The sequence below is a fragment of the Scardinius erythrophthalmus genome (assembly GCF_964197995.2).
Source record: "Scardinius erythrophthalmus genome assembly, chromosome: 15".
NCBI classification, from domain to species: Eukaryota; Metazoa; Chordata; class Actinopteri; order Cypriniformes; family Leuciscidae; genus Scardinius; species Scardinius erythrophthalmus.
Window position 1 is genome coordinate 12,314,397 of NC_138235.1, and position 13,093 is coordinate 12,327,489.

Sequence of the window (13,093 nt, forward strand, 5' to 3'; positions counted from 1 at the left end):
GGACTCGTGATGTCATCTTCGCGAGCAACTTACACCGGTACTGACCGTACATTTTAAAGTTGGAACGGTGTCTCTGTCTCAAAGGGCCTAGGCGCAGGAGTTGGCCAAAATTTTTCTCCCGGGAATAATAATAATAACTAGAAAAATGCATTTCCGGAGGAACTGCAAAGTGTGCTTGCTCGGGTGCAGTGCACTAACGTTAGCAGGTAGTGGATAGATGCGAGATGCGAGAAAAAATGCGAGAATGCGAGAAAAAAGATGTCAAACTGTCTTTTATTTTCGAATTTAATTCCTCAATCAGTGCTGGACCGGCATTTTCTGTCTTCCGCTGAGCCCTGGCCGTAGACAAGATCATATGTTTTACCCTGTCAATGCAGTGGTCTGCGTTGCGCTGATCTTATTCACACTATCGAGTGTAGGTGCAGCATTGTAACATTGAGTCATAATGAGCTGTTTGTGAAGAAATTATCCGCTTCCAAATTATGTCATTTTAATCACGAAATTTAAACATAAAAAATTTGCTACGTGACTTGATTGGTTGAAGCGAGAACGTGCTACGATTGGCCAGCTCGATGTGGCCGTTATCTGATTGGCTTGAGTAGGCGGTGGGTGGAGTCCACTTATTTGTCGATCTGTCTGCACGTCAACGCAAGAAGTGTTTCAAAATCCACAAATGCGTGAGGGGATTCACAAATGCACAGGAACCGATTCACAAATGTGTGCAGCGATTTACAAATGCACAGAAAGCGGTTCACAAATAAATGCCAGGCAGAGTTGTGTTTGTAAAATAATAAAACATTTGTAAATATTTTTTTTTATTTGCAAATCTCATTTTATTTATTTGTGTATTTTATATTTTTTGTGAAACTCTTTACATTTATTTGTGGATCTTAATCTATTTATTATGACCGCCGCTAGCGTAGCTAGCGAAAGCGGTCATATAGGGATTGTCAAAGTTTTTTTTTTTTTTTTTTTCCGTCACCTTACTGAATTTTTCGTCAACGATAACAGGGACACCGAAGCACCGGGGAACATGAAATTTGGTGGGCATGTAGCCCCACTAGACTTCTAAGGAAAAATTTCGTTTGGTCCCCGGGGGCCCTTCCCCCCCCCGCGCTAGGCCCCCCCAAACCCAAAAAAAGGCAGTTTTTCCTAAATAACTACCTGAACCGTGGCACCGAGGATGAAGAAATTTTTATGGTATGTTGGTCTACTAGACTTTTACGGAAAAATTTCATTTGGTCCCCGGGGGCCACTTCCCCCTTGCGCTGGGGCCCCCGTAAATTTTTCGTCAACGATACCAGGGACACCGAAACACCGGGGAACATGAAATTTGGTGGGCATGTAGCCCCACTAGACTTCTAAGGAAAAATTTCGTTTGGTCCCCGGGGGCCACTCCCCCCCCCCCCCGCGCTGGCCCCCCCAAACCCAAAAAAATGCAGTTTTTCCTAAATAACTACCTGAACCGTGGCACCGAGGATGAAGAAATTTTTTTGGTATGTTGGTCTACTAGACTTTTATGGAAAAATTTCGTTTGGTCCCCGGGGGCCACTTCCCCCCCCGCGCTGGGGCCCCCGTAAATTTTTCGTCAACGATACCAGGGACACCGAAGCACCGGGGAACATGAAATTTGGTGGGCATGTAGCCCCACTAGACTTCTAAGGAAAAATTTCGTTTGGTCCCTGGGGGCCACTCCCCCCCCGCGCTGGGCCCCCCCAAACCCAAAAAAATGCAGTTTTTCCTAAATAACTACCTGAACCGTGGCACCGAGGATGAAGAAATGTTTATGGTATGTTGGTCTACTAGACTTTTACGGAAAAATTTCATTTGGTCCCCGGGGGCCACTCCCCCCCCCCCGCGCTGGGGCCCCCGTAAATTTTTCGTCAACGATACCAGGGACACCGAAGCACCGGGGGAACATGAAATTTGGTGGGCATGTAGCCCCACTAGACTTCTAAGGAAAAATTTCGTTTGGTCCCTGGGGGCCACTCCCCCCCCGCGCTGGGCCCCCCCAAACCCAAAAAAATGCAGTTTTTCCTGAATAACTACCTGAACCGTGGCACCGGGGATGAAGAAATTTGTATGGTATGTTGGTCTACTAGACTTTTACGGAAAAATTTCGTTTGGTCCCCGGGGGCCACTTCCCCCCCCGCGCTGGGGCCCCCGTAAATTTTTCGTCAACGATACCAGGGACACCGAAACACCGGGGAACATGAAATTTGGTGGGCATGTAGCCCCACTAGACTTCTACGGAAAAATTTCGTTTGGTCCCCGGGGGCCACTCCCCCCCCGCGCTGGGCCCCCCCAAACCCAAAAAAATGCAGTTTTTCCTAAATAACTACCTGAACCGTGGCACCGAGGATGAAGAAATTTTTATGGTATGTTGGTCTACTAGACTTTTACGGAAAAATTTCATTTGGTCCCCGGGGGCCACTTCCCCCTTGCGCTGGGGCCCCCGTAAATTTTTCGTCAACGATACCAGGGACACCGAAACACCGGGGAACATGAAATTTGGTGGGCATGTAGCCCCACTAGACTTCTAAGGAAAAATTTCGTTTGGTCCCCGGGGGCCACTCCCCCCCCGCGCTGGGCACCCCTAAACCCAAAAAAATGCAGTTTTTCCTAAATAACTACCTGAACCGTGGCACCGAGGATGAAGACATTTTTTTGGTATGTTGGTCTACTAGACTTTTATGGAAAAATTTCGTTTGGTCCCCGGGGGCCACTTCCCCCCCCGCGCTGGGGCCCCCGTAAATTTTTCGTCAACGATACCAGGGACACCGAAGCACCGGGGAACATGAAATTTGGTGGGCATGTAGCCCCACTAGACTTCTAAGGAAAAATTTCGTTTGGTCCCCGGGGGCCCTTCCCCCCCTGCGCTGGGCCCCCCCAAACCCAAAAAAATGCAGTTTTTCCTAAATAACTACCTGAACCGTGGCACCGAGGATGAAGAAATTTTTATGGTATGTTGGTCTACTAGACTTTTACGGAAAAATTTCGTTTGGTCCCCGGGGGCCACTCCAAACCCCCCCCCCCCCCCCCGCGCTGGGGCCCCCGTAAATTTTTCGTCAACGATACCAGGGACACCGAAGCACCGGGAACCTGAAATTTGGTGGGCATGTAGCCCCACTAGACTTCTAAGGAAAAATTTCGTTTGGTCCCTGGGGGCCACTCCCCCCCCGCGCTGGGCCCCCCCAAACCCAAAAAAATGCAGTTTTTCCTAAATAACTACCTGAACCGTGGCACCGAGGATGAAGAAATGTTTATGGTATGTTGGTCTACTAGACTTTTACGGAAAAATTTCATTTGGTCCCCGGGGGCCACTTCCCCCCCCCGCGCTGGGGCCCCCGTAAATTTTTCGTCAACGATACCAGGGACACCGAAGCACCGGGGGAACATGAAATTTGGTGGGCATGTAGCCCCACTAGACTTCTAAGGAAAAATTTCGTTTGGTCCCCGGGGGCCACTCCCCCCCCGCGCTGGGCCCCCCCAAACCCAAAAAAATGCAGTTTTTCCTGAATAACTACCTGAACCGTGGCACCGGGGATGAAGAAATTTTTATGGTATGTTGGTCTACTAGACTTTTACGGAAAAATTTCGTTTGGTCCCCGGGGGCCACTTCCCCCCCCGCGCTGGGGCCCCCGTAAATTTTTCGTCAACGATACCAGGGACACCGAAACACCGGGGAACATGAAATTTGGTGGGCATGTAGCCCCACTAGACTTCTACGGAAAAATTTCGTTTGGTCCCCGGGGGCCACTCCCCACCCGCGCTGGGCCCCCCCAAACCCAAAAAAATGCAGTTTTTCCTAAATAACTACCTGAACCGTGGCACCGAGGATGAAGAAATTTTTATGGTATGTGTTACGGCCCTTTATCTAATTTGGCTCGTTAAAACACATGTAAGACAAGGACCGTACATATTAAGAATCACAGACGATTGGGTGAAGTTTCAAAGTGTACATCGTTTCTTTTAATGAAACATATGAGAGAGCGCACCAACAATAAACAATAAATCAAACTAATAGCACAGGTAGGGCAGCAAAAGGAAAACAGAAAGCCTGACTATCTAACTCTGTAGGCAAGATCTTATCTGCTCCCGAAGAAACAAACAAACAGAGTGAGTCTTCCGGGCCACTGCTTTCCTACGCTGTATTAACTAAATAATAAAAGTGATCAAAGAAAATACCCACTACCTGGCTTGAAAATAACCAAAATAAAAACTCAGTCCATGATCTGGAACAGCCGAGGCGAAGATCGTGGACTGCTCGCCATGAGGCAAGAAACCCCAGCTGTCACTGATCAGAAGGGTGGAGGCAGCTAGAGCAGCGAGCGTCGCGAGAGCTGAGAGAACCGAGAGAGACCCGCCTCAATTCCGGACCGGCTTAAATACGGGGTTTCCCATGACGTCATTCATGACTGCACCTGCGATCTCAGCTAGAACAATTAACATTCAGCAATTTAAAGCACCACCACATAACACCCTCACCCTTAAATAATTAATTGTAGGGTAAAAATATATATCTTACCTCAGAGCCTGCAATTAATTTAAATGCGAGATAAAGCATCCGCAACCACGTTATCCTTACCCCGAATGTGACGAATGTCAAGCTCAAAAGGCTGTAGGAATAAACTCCAACGCATCAAACGTTGATTGTTATTTTTCATCCGATCAATAAAAATCAAGGGATTGTGATCCATGTAAACAGTCAGTGGGTACGAAACAGAACCAACGTAAACATCAAAATGTTGAATAGCAAGAACAAGGGCGAGCGCCTCCTTCTCAATAGTCGAGTAACGTCGTTGAGGTTTACTAAATTTACGTGAAAAATAGCAAACAGGATGTTCGACGCCAGTGTGATCTGATTGAAGGAGAACAGCTCCAGCACCGGTGTTACTTGCATCAACAGCAAGAAAAAACGGAGTGGTAAAATCAGGAGCAGACAAAACAGGAGAATTAACTAAAAGGGCTTTAATTCTCTCGAAACTCGATTGACAAATCTCAGACCATTTAAATGGAACCTTAGGACTAAGAAGGTCGGTTAAGGGCGAAGCAACTACAGAAAAATTCTTACAAAAATTTCTGTAGTACCCAACCATACCCAAAAATCGACGAAGCTCGCGACGTGTATTGGGCACGGGAAAATGAGTGATGGACTCTACCTTAGACTCAACGGGTCGAACCTGACCGCTACCCACAATCTTTCCCAGATAAGTGACCGTAGCTCGGCCGAATTCGCACTTCGCTAAATTAACCGTAAGGTTAGCTTGAGACAAACGACGGAAAAGCGCATCGAGTTGCTCCACATGTTCTGACCAAGACGCGCTATAAAGGACCAAGTCATCCAAATATGCTTCAACGTTATGCATGCCTTCGATGATGCGATTGACCAGTCTCTGAAAGGTTGCCGGGGCGTTTCGTAAACCGAAAGCCATTACGGTATAATGAAGAAAATGATCTGGTGTTACGAACGCACTGATTTCCTTCGCACGATCTGACAACGGCACCTGCCAGTATCCTTTAAGCAGATCGATCTTCGTAACGAACACAGCATTTCCTACATGATCCACGCAATCTTCCATGCGAGGCAATGGATAACTCTGGTTTGGTCACAGCATTAACGCGTCTAAAATCAGTACAAAAACGAAATGTACTGTCCGTTTTTTTTACGAGCAAACAGGGTGAGCTCCAAGGACTAAAACTTTGCTCTGCGATGTCATTCTCAAGCATGAAGGTCACCTCCTTTTGCAACAACATTCTCTTTTCAGGACTTACCCGATATGCGTGCTGTTTAATAGGCAACGAGTCACCAATATCGATGTCATGCTCTATTAACGAAGTACGAGATGGAATATCAGAGAACAAATTACTGTACGTCCGAACAATATTAGTCACATCAGCTCGTTCGGCAACGGTCAAATGAGAAAGGTGCGAGTCTAAGGTTCGAAGGATCTCAGAATTTTTCAATCTTCCCGCAACCAGTTCGGTAGAAGGAAACTCTACATCCTCATCGAAAGAAGAATCATCACCGCTGTCCGATACAGCAGAACACAATGGGTGGATCGAAGATTCAGGACTGGACAGCGCCTCGGTGTCAGGTATATCAGCACTGGACAGCGCCTGCCCTCCGGCCACCGGAAAGTCTGTGGGTGAAACGGTTAACACAGCCGACTTTTTTCCAGAGAAATCTGGCGATCTCTCAAAGTACGGCTTGAGCATGTTAATGTGACAGAGACGAATTTTCTTTCTTCTGTCTGTCGTCGAGATAACATAATCAAGCCCACTCACCTTTTCTTTCACTCGATAGGGACCATAATAACGAGCCTGCAAGGCAGACCCAGGCACTGGCATCAGCACAAGCACCTTGTCACCAGGAGTAAAGCTACGAAGTTTAGCACGACGATCAAAACGCTGCTTCATTCGTTGCTGTGCAATCTCTAAATTCTCTTTGGCCAATTCGCATGCACGATGCAACTTAAAACGAAAGCTTGAGACATAGTCAAGTATGTTATTTTGAGGTATATCACTAGTCCAATGATCTCTGATCAGCTTCAGTGGGCCACGAACAGTATGCCCGAACACTAACTCGGCCGGACTAAAACCTAACGACTCCTGCACTACTTCTCTCACTGCGAACATGACCATAGGCACTCCTTCGTCCCAATCTTTTTGAAACTCAAGACAAAACGCACGCAGCATTGATTTTAAAGTCATGTGGAACCTCTCAAGTACTCCCTGACTTTCCGGATGGTAACAACTTGAGGTGCAATGTTGGATATGCAGCTGATCTAAAGCTTGCTTGAACACACGGGACATAAAATTCGTGCCTTGGTCCGACTGAATAGTACGTGGAAGTCCAAACAGTGAAAAGAACTTTATAAGTGATTTTACAATCACTGGTGCAGTGATTTTACGCAGAGGAATGGCCTCTGGAAAACGCGTTGACGTGCACATTATAGTGAGCAGATATTGGTTTCCCGACTTCGTGCGAGGCAAAGGACCGACACAATCGATCATCACACGCTCAAATGGTTCACCGATAGCTGGAATAGGATGCAACGGAGCAGGTGAAACATTCTGGTTCGGTTTTCCCGTCATTTGGCACACATGACAGCTTCTGCAATAACTTGCTACATCAGTTTTCAGGCCAGGCCAGAAAAAATTTCGGAGTATTCGATCGTACGTTTTATTTACTCCTAAGTGACCGGCAAACGGGCTATCATGCGCAAGACTCAAAATTTCAGAGCGGTACGAGGAGGGAACTACTATCTGTTTGACGATTTGCCACTCATCATCAGCAGATGCAGTAGATGGTCTCCACTTCCTCATCAACACTCCATCTTCTACAAAGTATCCTTGTGATACGTGTTGGAGTTGCTCAGCAGGAACAACAGCTTCAAAGAGGGATGATAATTTCTCATCTTTCCTCTGTTCAACAATAAGTTGCTCGCGAGACAGAGACAATTTAGTAGGCCCCATAATATGTTCATCTAATTTTTTAACGGCACTATCTGAACCGTCAACAAAATTTGAACATTTCACTTCACAAAAATCAGAATTAGAAAAGAATGTATCACTCAAATCAAAATTACACTCACTTTCTGATTCACTAAGGCTTTTATCTTTTAGTCTCTGAGTCATAGCGCGAGTAATAGCACATGAGGGAAAAACCTCAGGATATTCCTGAGCTAAGACATCAGCAACAGTAAGACACAAAAAAGGATCATCAGTTACCTCAGGGCTAGCAAAAACTTTTCCTCCCGCTAAGTCATTCCCTAAGATAAACGTGACATCTCGAACGGGAAGACATGGTCGCACTCCAACAACAACGCGGCCAGACACAAGGGAAGATTCAATTTCGATCTCGTGCAAAGGTACCTTAACGAAGCCCATCTCAAATCCTTGTACTAAGACACTTGAACCAACAGAGCTCTCATCAGACAACGGCAATATTCCTTCCAGAATAAAACTCTGAGCAGCGCCTGTATCACGAAGTATCTTGACTGGTTTGCGCGAAGCACTACCTGACAAAGATACAAATCCGTCCATCAAAAACGGCACATATCCCTCATTTTCACACATGTCAGCTTCCGAAGCTAACAACTCAAGTCCTTCCACTTGTGGCATGGACGTCATCAATAAACCTACCGGTTTAGGAACACGGTTTTTCTTTTTGAGCACACTGCACTCAGAAATAACGTGTCCGCGTTTCTTACAATAGAAACAAACGGGTGAGAACACAGACTTATCAGAACTTAGCGCCGCTTTATCAACAGGCAGAGGGCGTTCAAAATTACGCTGAGAAGACCGAGTGCTGTTAGCTGAAGGAAACTTCGGTGCAACACTAAACACGTTCTTATGTGTGAGCACATATTCGTCAGCCAATGTCGCAGCAACAGAACATTTAGAAGCTTTTTGCTCATTAAGATAGATTACAACGCGTTCTGGTAAGCAGTTTTTAAATTCCTCTAAAATAATCAGTTCACGAAGCTCTTCAAAATTGGTCACTTTCATGGAAGCACACCAACGATCAAACAGTGATTCTTTCTCCCGAACGAACTCAACGTAAGCCTCATCAGTTTTCCGTAAATTACGAAATTTCTGACGATAAGCCTCGGGGACTAGCTCATACACTCTGAGAACGGATGTCTTCACTTGCTCATAATTAAGAGAGTCTTCGACTGATAAAGAGGAAAAAACTTCCTGGGCTTTACCCACAAAAACACACTGTAACAACATGGGCCAAAAAGTCTTCGGCCATTTCATATTGACAGCGACGCGTTCAAAAAGAGCAAAAAATTTATCAACTTCTTGTTCTCGAAAAGGAGGAACAATACGAATATTACGACTCACGTCGAAATCAGAAGTGTCAGATAAACCCCTTTCACGAGCGCTTAACTCGATCTCTTTTAGACGGCACGCTTGCTCCATTTCGAGCTTTTTCAGTTCAAGTTCATGTCTCTCACGATCTCTAGTTCTCTCTCTCTCACGCTCCCACCCTTCTCTCTCTCTCAACAAAACTATATCGTGCTCTTTAGCTTGCAACTGCAATTTTTTAATCTGCATCGCAAGATCTTCGGAACCACCCTCAAATTCAACATCAGGATAATCCGTCATCTTTTCCTCATCACCAAAAACGCCTTGTTCATGCAATGAATCAACAAGCAGAATCTGAAGCTCATGTTTAGTTGAAGTCTTACGAAAATTGACTTTAAAATGAGCAGCAATCTTCGTAAGATCTACTCTATTAATTTGAAACAGCTCAGCTTGCGTCGGTTTCGCAATGAAGTTCGCTAATTCAAACATGATTAAAAATAACGTCTGGTTATTATAAGGAAAATATTTAACGAGCACTACACGAGAAAATATACACACACACACCAATCGACTGTGATTCAACAAAGTTACTGAAGTTACTCAAGTAACAAATACAAAGTGTGAGCAGATCAAAAGATCAAGCAAAGCCACACAAAATTCGATCTCGGACGAGCGCCCAAATATGTTACGGCCCTTTATCTAATTTGGCTCGTTAAAACACATGTAAGACAAGGACCGTACATATTAAGAATCACAGACGATTGGGTGAAGTTTCAAAGTGTACATCGTTTCTTTTAATGAAACATATGAGAGAGCGCACCAACAATAAACAATAAATCAAACTAATAGCACAGGTAGGGCAGCAAAAGGAAAACAGAAAGCCTGACTATCTAACTCTGTAGGCAAGATCTTATCTGCTCCCGAAGAAACAAACAAACAGAGTGAGTCTTCCGGGCCACTGCTTTCCTACGCTGTATTAACTAAATAATAAAAGTGATCAAAGAAAATACCCACTACCTGGCTTGAAAATAACCAAAATAAAAACTCAGTCCATGATCTGGAACAGCCGAGGCGAAGATCGTGGACTGCTCGCCATGAGGCAAGAAACCCCAGCTGTCACTGATCAGAAGGGTGGAGGCAGCTAGAGCAGCGAGCGTCGCGAGAGCTGAGAGAACCGAGAGAGACCCGCCTCAATTCCGGACCGGCTTAAATACGGGGTTTCCCATGACGTCATTCATGACTGCACCTGCGATCTCAGATAGAACAATTAACATTCAGCAATTTAAAGCACCACCACATAACAGTGTGTTGGTCTACTAGACTTTTACGGAAAAATTTCGTTTGGTCCCCGGGGGCCACTCCCCCCCCCCCCCCCCGCGCTGGGGCCCCCGTAAATTTTTCGTCAATGATACCAGGGACACCGAAGCACCGGGGAACATGAAATTTGGTGGGCATGTAGCCCCACTAGACTTCTACGGAAAAATTTCGTTTGGTCCCCGGGGGCCACTCCCCCCCCGCGCTGGGCCCCCCCAAAACCAAAAAAATGCAGTTTTTCCTAAATAACTACGTGAACCGTGGCACCGAGGATAAAGAAATTTTTATGGTATGTTGGTCTACTAGACTTTTACGGAAAAATTTCGTTTGGTCCCCGGGGGCCACTTCCCCCCCCGCGCTGGGGCCCCCGTAAATTTTTCGTCAACGATACCAGGGACACCGAAGCACCGGGGAACATGAAATTTGGTGGGCATGTAGCCCCACTACACTTCTACGGAAAAATTTCGTTTGGTCCCCGGGGGCCACTCCCCCCCCCGCGCTGGGCCCCCCCAAACCCAAAAAAATGCAGTTTTTCCTAAATAACTACCTGAACCGTGGCACCGAGGATGAAGAAATTTTTATGGTATGTTGGTCTACTAGACTTTTACGGAAAAATTTCGTTTGGTCCCCGGGGGCCACTTCCCCCCCCTGCGCTGGGGCCCCCGTAAATTTTTCGTCAACGATACCAGGGACACCGAAACACCAGGGAACATGAAATTTGGTGGGCATGTAGCCCCACTAGACTTCTACGGAAAAATTTCGTTTGGTCCCCGGGGGCCACTCTCCCCCCCCGCACTGGGCCCCCCCAAACCCCAAAAAATGCAGTTTTTCCTAAATAACTACCTGAACCGTGGCACCGAGGATGAAGAAATTTTTATGGTATGTTGCTCTTAAGGGCCCACATCAACCTAGCCCATAATCACTCATTTGTGATTTGCGCCCCTCCCATAAAAAATGAAAATGCAATATTATTCTGCTTTAATCGCCCCTATCTTCAGTGGAGATGTTCAGAACTGCACCATATTTCATGTGTATGATTAACTTGACATCCTCTGGGGGTATCCTCTGCTAAGTTTTGTAGAATTTCATCCATGGGGGGTATAAAATAAATTCATTTATGTGCACATTTAGTGACTGTACACTCATCGGCCTGTAGATGGTGCTCTTGAGCGAAGGGTTGCTGGTTTAGGATGATACTGTCACACACACACATGCAGGAATACAAACAAACGCAAGCATGCACACACACTGACATCCACACGCACAGACACACACCCATACACACACATACAAATCCACATGCACAGACACACACACACAAACACACACGCGCACACATGTACGCACACATACATACACGCACAGACACACAAACACACACACACACACACACACACAGACACACACATACACAAACACACACACATACACACACACACACACACACACACACACACACACACACACACACACACACACACACACACACACACAGACAGACATGCACATACTATTACTTTTTTTAGGTATATACATAAACACGCAATACAGCCAAATTACTCGACGTCATTTATTTTTGTGGAAAGCCAGTGCAGGCCTGAGCGGCGGTCATATTTTGTACCGCGATGCGGTACATCTAGTTTGTGAATTCGATACATTTTTGTGAATCTCTTTACATTTATTTGTGAATATTAATCTATTTATTTGGAATATTGCAACAATAATACCCCCATACTTAATCCATTGTCGGCATCTTTCCGCTTGGGTCTTGGGTTTTGGAAAGGCGAAAAACGACCCCTCCCTCTAAACTTTTGGGGTACCTAGTGTCAGGCTTGCAGGTGCCATAGGCGCACCGTTTTACCATGTGCTGAAATCGCAATGTTTGACGGAGGCAAACTCGTAACATGAAAAGTGATATAAAAAATTCACAGACAACATATGTTCACATTCATGGCACAATTCAAACGGGACCAGAAAATAATTATTTTCTCCCATTCACTTGCATTGACGGTTTTTCAACTTTGAGGTCCAGCGGGGTTTTACGGAAGGGGCGGGACTTACCAGCTCTATACAATGGGGCTAATAGGAAGTGCCAAGGCTCTCCATAGACGGGCTCTGAGTATATACACTGACTTGGCAGCTCTGTGAAATGTAATACAACAGTGCCACCTACTGTCTAAATGCATTAACATTAAAAGTGTGAGGTGAAAGTCTTTTGCATAGACATAAGTAAATGGGTTTGTCAATTAGCCTGAAAAAAAAAAAAAAAATCAGATCTTGTGCATCCTCACATTGGAGTCCCGAGTTCATGTACAAAGTTTGGTTTCGATACGTGACAGAGTTCCTGAGATGTGGACGACTTCCTGTTTGGCGACTACGCCGCTGATTTCGTTTGGCTGTGACGGGCAAACGCTTCCGAAAATCAAAAATCCTTCTAGTAACTTTTGTGAGGCTTGGTTTTAGGATCATGTACGTCCAGTTTCGTGAAGTTCGGACCAAATTTGTGACCTGTGAAAATGTAGTTCCGCTTTCTGTTCAATCCAATATGGCAGACAAACGACATGGACTCGTGATGTCATCTTCGCGAGCAACTTACACCGGTACTGACCGGACGTTTTAAAGTTGGAACGGTGTCTCTGTCTCAAAGGGCCTAGGCGCAGGAGCTGGCCAAATAGCTGGGGGGGGGGGGGTGGGGGGGGGTTGGGGGGGGTTATCTTGTACATCCTCACATTGGAGTCTTGAGTTAATGTACAAAGTTTGGTTTTGATACGTGACAGTGTTCCTGAAATATGAACAACTTCCTGTTTGGGCAACTACGCTGCTGATTTCGTCTGCTTTCAGCAAGCACACTTAATAATAATAATAATAAGAAGAAGAAAACTTAAGAAGAACAATAAGTGTGCTGCTTTCAGCAAGCACACTTAAATAATAAACACACACCTGGATACACATACGTGAATTT